Here is a 10,000-nt window from a genome sequence, read left to right as displayed (position 1 = left end):
CCCACATCAAACACGAGAAATTTCATTAAAAATGGATATGATAAGTATTTGGACGTTGGGATACACTTGACAAATGTTGGGAGATTCTAGATTAGTTCATTGCTGTAGTTTTTATTCACCTATATATAAACTGATTGGAAAGCGGATCCGTGGTGAAATTTGGCGTGGGATGGCTAGAAAATACAACAACAATGATAATAATAACAGCAGCAGCAGCAGCACAACAGCTAACACAACAACAACAACAACAACAATAACAGAAAAAACAACAAACAGAAAAAAACAAAACAAAAACAACAACAAATAGATATAAAATAAAACATCTGATATATCGCAAATTACGGCAACGTATCATGAAGGAGACTGGGGAAAAAAACATCTGTAAAAACATCTCAGATGGCGAGAATTACTGCAAGAGAATCCACAGGAGAGTAGTTGATTTCTTTTCCATGCAAGTTATTTCCGTGTCGTGGTCATGGCTGTCGCTGATGTGGACATTTTGGCTGTCTGTTTTTTGCTGTTGTTGTTGTTGTTGTTGTTTTGTTGTTGGTGGTTATTGTTGTTGTTTTTGTGTTGTTGCTTTTTTTTTTTTTAATCGGTCCTTCTTCAGGGCGAGGGCTGAATGCAGAAAATGCATGAACCTGCCTATCCAACACGGCCATTAATAAAGATTTTGCTATGCTCTGGTCTCTCTCTGTCCCCGTCTCTCTGTCTCTATCTGTCTGTCTGTCTGTCTGACTCCCTCTCTCTCTCTCTCTCTCTCTCTCTCTCTCTCCTCTCCGTCCGTCTGTCTGTCTGTCTCTCCTTTCCCCCCCTCTCTCTCTGTCTGTCTGTCTCTCTGCCTCCCCTCTCTCTCTCCCTATCTAATTCTGTCTAGTCTCACTATCTCTCTCACTCTCTCTCACTCTCTTTTTCTCCCTCCTCTTTCTCTCTCGCCGTCTGTACTCTTTGTGTGTGTCCTGTCTGTCTTATGTCTCTCCCTGCTCTCTCTTTCTCTCTTTCGCTTCCTCTTTCTCACTCTCTCTCTCTCTCTCTCTCTAACTCTCCCCTCCCCCCACCACTCTCTCTTGCTTTCTCTCTTTTTGTCTTTTTGTGTCTGTCCTGTCTGCCTGTAACTCTGTCTGTATGTATATATCTCTCTTTCTCTTCCTCCCTCTCTCTCTCTCCCCTCTCTCTCTTTTCATCTCTCTCCCCACCCTCTCTCTCTCTCTCCCTGTCCCCTCTCTCCCTTTCTCTATCTCCCCATCACTCTCTTTCAGTGTCTCTGTCTCACTCATTCTCTCTCTGTCTCTCTCTCTCTCCACCCTCTCTCTCTCTCTGCCCCCCTCTCTCTTTCCACATTTCTCTCTCGCTCTCTTCCCTATCTCCCCCTCTCTCTCTTTTTCTCTCTCTCTCCCTCTCCCCTCTCTCCTTTTCTCTTTCTCCCTCATTACTCTCTTTCAATGTCTGTCTCAATCACTCTCTCTCTCTCTGTCTCTCTTTCTCTCTCTCTCCCCACTCTCTGTCTCTCTCTCCTCCTCTCTTTGTCTCTCTATTTCTCTCTCTCTCTCCCTCTCTCTCTCTCCCCTCTCTCTCTGTCTCTCTCTTTCTCTCTCTCTCCTCTCTCTCTCTCCTCTCCCCTCTCTCTGTCTCTCTTTCTCTCTCTCCAATCTCTCTGTGTCTCTCTCCCCCCTTTCTCTCTGTCTCTATCTTTCTCTCTCTCTCCTCTCTTTCTCTTTCTCTCCCCTCTGTCTCTCTCTCTATCTCTTTCCCCTCTGTCTCTCTCTCTGTCTCTCTCTCTCTCTCTGTCTCTGTCTCCCCTCTCACTCTCTTCCCCCCCCCCCACCACCCACCCTCTCTCTCTCTCTCTCTCTCCATTTCCCGCAGTCAGCAATGTAAGGGGTCAGGAATGTGAAGCTGATTATAAAGTGATGGCCACAAGAAAGCAGACACCTCAGTTGCTACTGTGACATTTGGTGGATCAGCCCTGTGCAGACCCCGGCAGCGTCCTGTCTTTATCTGCACCTCTCAGGGCCCGCAGCTCATGCTAGACACTTCGCTGCTCGTTTTCAGTGGTGCTGTAGGGGGGCTTCCATTAATTATTACCACTGCGGGGTTTGGTTTCTCTTTTCCTTTTGCCGTGTGTCTTTCTCTGTGTGTGTGTGTGTGTGTGTGTGTGTGTGTGTGTGTGTGTGTGTGTGTGTGTGTGTGTGTGTGTGTGTGTGTGTATGTTTCGAGGGGCAAAGTGAGCGAGTGAGTGAGAGCAAGAGGGTGGGATGCGCATACTGTGCGTGCGTGCGTGTGTGTGTGTGTGTGTGTGTGTGTGTGTGTGTGTGTGTGTGTGTGTTTCGAGGGGGAAAGTGAGCGAGTGAGTGAGAGCAAGAGGGTGGGATGCGCATACTGTGCGTGCGTGCGTGTGTGTGTGTGTGTGTGTGTGTCTGTCTCTGTCTCTGCCTCTGTCTGTCTGTCTGTCTGTCTGTCTCCCTTTAGGTCTCTCTCTCTCTCTCCCCTCAACCACACACACACACACACACACACACACACACACACACACACACACACACACACACACACACACACACACACACACTCGCTCACTCAACCTTTCGCTATCTGTCTCTTCCTGTCTGTCTGTCTGTCACTCTCTCTCGCTTTCTCGCTCGCTCTCTCGCTCTATGTTTCTCTATGTATCTCTTCATGCATCTATCTCTGAACCAGCTTGCCTATTTCCCATTCTATCTGTCTATCTAGCTGTCCATCCTTGTATCTCTCTCTCTCTCTCTCTCTCTCTCTCTCTCTCTCTCTGTGCCTCACACGTCTTTTCAGCGTTTTCCTTCCCTTACAATTCCTTATCAAAGGCGAGAGCAAAAAGTTAAAAAAAAAAAAAAAAAAAAAAAAAAATATATATATATATATATATATATATATATATATAACAGATTTCTTCGTCTGCTACACTCTTAATAAAGAATGTGTCTTGCCTTTTCTCTCTCTGTCAATATCACTCTGTATGTCTATCTGTCTCTCCGTCTATCTGCCCCCATGTCAATCTCTGATTAGAAAAAAATCTAATAAATGTTTCTTTTTTCTTTTTTTTTTTCTTTTTTTGTGTCTTGATTTGTCTGGGATTATCTTGTATCTGTATCTGTTTCTGTTTTTGCTGATGTATTTTCTCTTTCTCCCTCTGTATGTGTGTGTGTGTGTGTGTGTGTGTGTGTGTGTGTGTGTGTGTGTGTGTGTGTTTCTCTCTCTCCCTCTGTGTGTGTGTGTGTGTGTGTGTGTGTGTGTGTGTGCGTGTGTGTATGTGTGTGTGTGTGTGTGTGTGTGTGTGTGTGTGTGTGTGTGTTCTCTCTCTGTGTCTCCGTCTCTCTCTCTCTCTTCTTCTTCTCCTTCTTGTCTGTCTCTAACTATCCCTACTTTTCGTCTCGCTCATGTTCGGTCGCTCAGCCGCTAGGAAACACACACACACACACACACACACACACACACACACACACACACACACACATCCCATGATGTTCATTTCACGTGCGACAGCACCACAAGTTTTGGGGTGACCCGAAAAGCAGAAATGTATCGGGAATATTGCATGCACTCTATCGGTGAATATCTAGTATCCGATTCCTGTGGGCGTTGCAACAGCTGCAGCAGAAGATTGTTTTTGTAATGAACAACAGTCTTTCTGTTTTCACCCACAGTCCCTTATTTAATTTGGACCCCACTTCGATCCTACCACCCCAGTCCAAATAACTTTAGTTTCTTTAGTTTGTGAACTTTAATCCTCCAGTATCCATAAAAGGTGGGTGGAGTTACTGGAGTGAATGAACCATGTCTTAACGTAGTAGCACTCATAATGTGAAGGATTATGAGTTTCCATACTCGCGCCTTCCCACGGATGTTGCAACCTCCTAACCAGAAGCTTATTGTCAAGCTCACAATTATTTACTGTAAACTTTTGTGTATGGGATGCGGCCACTCCATACTATCTTGTTTGATCTATGATTAGAGTGAATGAGCTGTTGAAGTCATTGTATTTTATATAACCATCTCTTAAGTCACTCAGTACGGCCAGTCCTCTCTTCTCCTCTACACAGACCCCTCGGATGTCCAGTGGGTGTCTGAATGACCCAACCTTTAGCTTCCGTCGTCAGAATTGTGGTATTCTTTGTTAACATTCACCTCTTCAGTATAAGAGCCTTCCGCTTGTAATATTTTGATGATGGTAATTGGGGTGAAACGCTGTTAACGTCGTCTCTTTCGTCGTTCGTATGGAGAGAGTTAATGAGATGATAAAATTGTTCCGATACTGATTCTGACCTGTTTACCTCCACCGGTTGAAGAGGATGACAGAGTCTGAGATGGCCATTGTTTTGTTTTGCAGAAACGTGTCCCTCGCGATGTTGAAGTTTCACATAAATAATTATCATTTAATAAAGCTGTTCTTATGTCTGAGTGGAAGAGAGCGTGACCATACCAGCTTTTTGTTGACTGACCTGTACGACCCTATGGTAGGTGGAGCAAAGAGAGAGCTGTATTATCAATGGTTTCTCCAGTCAATGAGAAACCATTTACAGCTTAGTCTTTTGTGAAGGACTATGACTCTCAAACTGGGAAGCAAAATTGCACTGGCTCTTAGCGCTGTAGCCTTGTGGGCTAGTTGGCCTTTGGGAACCATCCTAACGCCGACTGTCCTAAAACCCTCTTGGCCGAGAGAGTGGGGATGTACTTGGGCAAGACACTCTCCACTATAATCAAATTCTAGCCCAAATAGTCGGAACAGCAGTTGTCTCCTCTGCTGTTCTGATGGTCATAGTCGGACACGACTGACTATCATATATATAGGTGGAGTGCAATATCAGAAGTGGTCATGATACTCAACCTGTCCACTCACAAAGAGCAGGAGACTAAAGAAAAATAAGATAGAGATGTTTTTTCCTTTATACACCTGTCTCCTCCATCACTAACAGAACTTGTTTTCCCCTATACACATGTCTTCCCTATCGCTAATAGAGATTGTTTTGTGCCAAATACACTTGTCCTCTCTATCGCTAACAGACATGTTTTAGTTATATACCTGTCCTCTCTATCGCTAACAGAGACGGTCTTTCCATACACGCCTGTCCTCGCTATCGCTAGCAGAACAGAGATGTTTTTAGTTATATACCTCTCCTCTCTATCGCTAACAGATGATCTCCTCTTATATAATACATGTCCTCTCTATCGCTAACAGAGATGGTCTATCATTATACGTCCATCCTCTCGATCGCTAACAGAGACGGACTTTCCTTACACGCCTGACCTCTCTATCGCTAACAGACATGGTCTTTCATTATACACCTGTCTTCTCTATCACTAACAGAACAGAGGTGTTTTTAGTTATATACCCCTCCTCTCTATCGCTAACAGATGATCTCTCCTTATATAATGCATGTCCTCTTTATCGCTAACAGAGACGGTCTTTCCTTACACGCCTGTCATTTCTATCGCTAACAGAGATAATCTTTCATTAAACGCCTGTCGTCTCTATCACTAACAAAGATGATCTTTCCTAATATACTTGTCCTCTCTATCGCTAACAGAGACGGTCTTTCCTTACACGCGTGTCCTTTCTATCGCTAACAGAGATTATCTTTATTATATGCCCGTCCTCTCTACCGGTAACAGAGATGGTCTTCATTATACGCCTGTCCTCTCTATCGTTAACAGAGATGGTCTTTCATTTTACGCCTGTCCTCTCTACCGGTAACGGAGATGGTCTTCATTATACGCCTGTCCTCTCTATCGTTAACAGAGATGGTCTTCATTATACGCCTGTCCTCTCTATCGTTAACAGAGATGGTCTTTCATTATACGCCTGTCCTCTCTATCGTTAACAGAGATGGTCTTTCATTATACGCCTGTCCTCTCTATCGTTAACAGAGATGGTCTTCATTATACGCCTGTCCTCTCTATCGTTAACAGAGATGGTCTTTCATTATACGCCTGTCCTCTCTATCGTTAACAGAGATGGTCTTTCATTTTACGCCTGTCCTCTCTATCGTTAACAGAGATGGTCTTTCATTATACGCCTGTCCTCTCTATCGTTAACGAAGATGGGGTTTTCCACACTGACGTCCCTACGGTCCTCTGGGGAAAAGAGAGATGGAGAGAAAATGAGAAAGGCGGGGGAAGGAAGGGGTAGAAAAGAAGGGAAAGAGAGAGGCTTCGTTAACCAAGTTCTTATTCATCACTCATTTTGTGTTAATATTCTGTAACAGAGTAAGAAGAGAGAGATTGAGAGGTAAAAAGAGAGATAGGGGGAGGGGAGGGGAAGGGGGAGGGAGGAAGGAAGGAGAGGCAGGGAAGGAGGGAGACGCTGCGTTAACTAGGTTCTTATTCATCCGTTTGTCTTTATATTCTGTAATGGAGTAAGAATAGAGAGATGGAGGGAAAAAAGAAGAGAGAGAGAGGGGGGGGAGAGGGAGGGAGAGAGAGGGAGAAACGGGGTGGGTGGGTGGTGGCGGAGGAGACGCAAGGGATGGAGGGGGGTGGGGGGGGGGGGCGGAGAGGCTGCGTGAACCCGGTTCTTATTCACCCGTTTGTCTTTTATATATCTGCAACAGAGAGCCAAAGCTACCCCCAGGACGTGTTTATCCAGGGGGGGGAACATCCTGATTGAAAGCAGACGCTGCGCCTGGAGGTGATAGCTGACTCCTTAATGCCTCGGACCTGCCTTTGGGGACAGCTTCGGCTGGAACCACTGGCGACACGCCCTGGATAAAGGGTCGATTTATTTTGTATCATGTTTACTTTCGTCTCCCGGTATAACATATGCGCTGGCTCTGTCTTCCTAGGCATACATCCCCCCCCCCCCCTTCCCCCACTCTCCCTTTTTTTTTTTTTTTTTTTTTTTTTTTTTTTTTAGTGCACACACGTGTTGGGTGCCGGAGATCAAACAAACCACGCAAGTCAAAGATCCTGCAACCGTTAATTGGGGTCCTTGATTTCATTATGCAGGAATGAAAAGGAAGTATGATTTTTTTAAATATAGTATTATATCGGCCTTTGTATTTGTTGCTTACAGCCTGGCCGCCAAACACAGCGCCATTGATCTCGGTCAGATTTCATGGACAATGCAAACACACACACACACACACACACACACACACACACACACACACACACACACACACACACACACACACACATCCGCTGAACGTCATATCCAAAAATAGAATAAGCTGCCTAAATTTTGGCTAAAAAAAAACAAAACCCAATCACGTTGTATGGCATTGTGTTCTGTTGTGTTGTTTTGCGGCGATGTTTTGCGTTGCGTTGCGTTGCGTTGCGTTGAATTCTATTGTATTCTGTTGTATTCTGTACTTCAGCCAAGAGCCAAGTGGAAATTGGGCTGTTTTTTCACATTGCCACATCCTGCGTTACCCTTTTTTTTTTCTATTCTGTGTGCAGGTGCATCTGTTTATCAGCTGTATGTTTGTTGGAAGTTTATTTTCTTTCTTTTTTCTTTCCTTCCTTACTCCACTTTCTCTTCTATTTTTTCACCTTTCCTGCTCCTTTCTTTCTTTCTTTTCTTCCTTAATTCCGTGTTTTCTTTCGTTTCTGTTGCTCTTCCTTGCCTTTTTTCGTTTTTTTTAATCGTTTCTTTCATATATATATATATATATATATATATATATATATATATATATGATTATAAATTACAGATAGATAGATAGATAGATAGATAGATAGGCAGCTGTGGAAGTGTGTGTTGCTACTTTTTTTTCTTCCTTTCTTTCTTCCTTTCTTCATTTCCTTCCTTTCTTCCTTATTCCTTTCTTATCTGAACTGTTTTCTCCTACTTATATATTAGACGAATCTAAAATACTTTTGTTTAGGAAAAAAAAAAAAGTTCCGACGTTACTACATCATCAAATAAGACTTTTATTTGGTAGCACAGAGAGAGCGAAGTATTCCATTTTTACACAGTTTAAGACGTATTTGTAAAATGTACCCCTCAACGTCAGTGTGAAGATTAGTGACAAGAATGACCCTCTGCCCCCCGCCACCCCCCCACGCCCCCCCTCCACTCCCCTCCCCCCATGGAAGCTCATTAGAAGTTGAAACGTTGCTCCTGTGGTATTGGTTTTGGTGGGACAGAGCGTAAAACAGGGGTGCTGTGTTGGGGGAATCGTGTTGAGTCTTCACACACCGTGGTGGATCGAAGTGGACGGGAAGAAATGTTCTTATATCTGGAGATGCAGGTGTATGTAATTCAGTTTCCCAAACGGTCAAAAAGGCCATACAGTCCTTGAGGGGTAATCACACGAGACTTCACAGAAGAAGACTTAACGCTATTGGCTGTCAAGTCGAAGAAGGATAGTAGACTGAGATTGCTTGGGAATTTTTTTTATTCGGATTCACTCCTCAAAGGGCCACAAGGACCAGCTTACACAGCAAAGGAGCAGTTACAGATGACCTCGTGATCTGCACCTAACCCCATTTAAAAAAAAAGGATCTCTCTCTCTCTCTCTCTCTCTCTCTCTCTCTCTCTCTCTCTCTCTCTCTCTCTCTCTCCAGTGCTGTTGATGATTATCTAATTATCTATGACTTATGATTGTTTATATGATTTTTTTTTATCTAATTATTACTTCTTTCTTGCTTCTCTATTTTTTTGTTTTTTCTTTCATTCATTTTCTTTCTTTCTTTCTTTCTTTCTTCTTCTCCTCCTCTTTCTTCTTTTTTCCATTTTCTCTCATTCTTTTTACTATTTTTTGGGTCGTTTGTTAATGTGTTTTTTTCTTCCAAAGTACCACCAGAAAAAAAGAGTTGTTCATCCATTCTTTCATTCGTTCACCCATTCTCTCTTGAATAATTATCATGTGCACATATATGATATGTGTGTATGCATGCTTTCGTGCATGCATTTGTTGGGGGTGGGATGTGTGTATGTGTGGTTGTGTGGGTGGGGGTGAAATAAAAAGAAAAACTTATCGTCATATCACGTTAGTGGCGACTGAACGATCAGAAAAACGTCTTGGTCTCAGTGGTAGCGATCCGCGATCGCAAAAAAAAAACAACACCCCAGACAAGTCATACACCTCAGTGGATCGGAGACGCCTAGCCCCGTCTCTCCTCCCCTATACCCTGATAGCCCCCCAACCCTCACTCCCCGACCCCACACACACACACACACACGCATCTACCCCCACCCCACCGGCTCCCCAGTCTTCAATCCCCGGGCCAGTGCAGGGAGCAGGCAGTCTGCTGAGCAGCCGCACCATTGGGCGACCTTGCAGACACACGTCCCCAGTGGCAGAGACACATCAGGAGACCCACGTCATCTTGTTTCAGCTCCAGACGCTTCATAGAGTCGCTCTGTCGAGCGCCTGTCGGGCGCAGTTTAATTAATGGCTGATTTTGAGCGACGGACTAAAGGCGAAGGAGGGCGAGATCGTTTGTCAAGTGGAAAAAGAAAAAGAAAAAGAAGCTGGAATCTGGAGAAAGTGTTTGAGAGTAAAGGGATGAATGGGAACGAGTGAAGGGAAAGGGGGTGGATTTTGTGTTGGTTTTTGTGTGTGTTGGTGTTGTTGTTGCTGTTTTGGGGACGGGTCGGGTCGTGATCGGTGGGAATGGGGAACAAACACAGGTGAAAATCTGAGGTCTGACGTGTCGCACAGTTTGCTGGAAAGTCAGAATAGATTGTATGAATCTTTAATTAAACGATGTGTCAGTTTCAGTTTCAAGGAGGTGTCAAAATATGCGGACTAATCCATATACGCAACACCACATCTGCTTCGAAAATGCCTGACCAACGCGCTGGTTAGGTACTGAGAGCCCAGCATAGGTTAGGTACTGAGAGCCCAGCATAGGTTAGGTACTGAGAGCCCAGCATAGGTTAGGTACTGAGAGCCCAGCATAGGTTTGTGTAAAACATTAACATAAAACGAAATTAGATAATCAAAGAAAATAGACAAATTAGTAAATACACTGAAATATGGTATAAAAAAAGAGACAAAAAAACAACAAACAAACAAAAAAC

This window comes from Babylonia areolata, chromosome 1, assembly GCF_041734735.1.
Source record: "Babylonia areolata isolate BAREFJ2019XMU chromosome 1, ASM4173473v1, whole genome shotgun sequence".
In the NCBI taxonomy this organism is placed as follows: domain Eukaryota; kingdom Metazoa; phylum Mollusca; class Gastropoda; order Neogastropoda; family Buccinidae; genus Babylonia; species Babylonia areolata.
Note: the sequence above shows the minus strand (reverse complement) of the source record.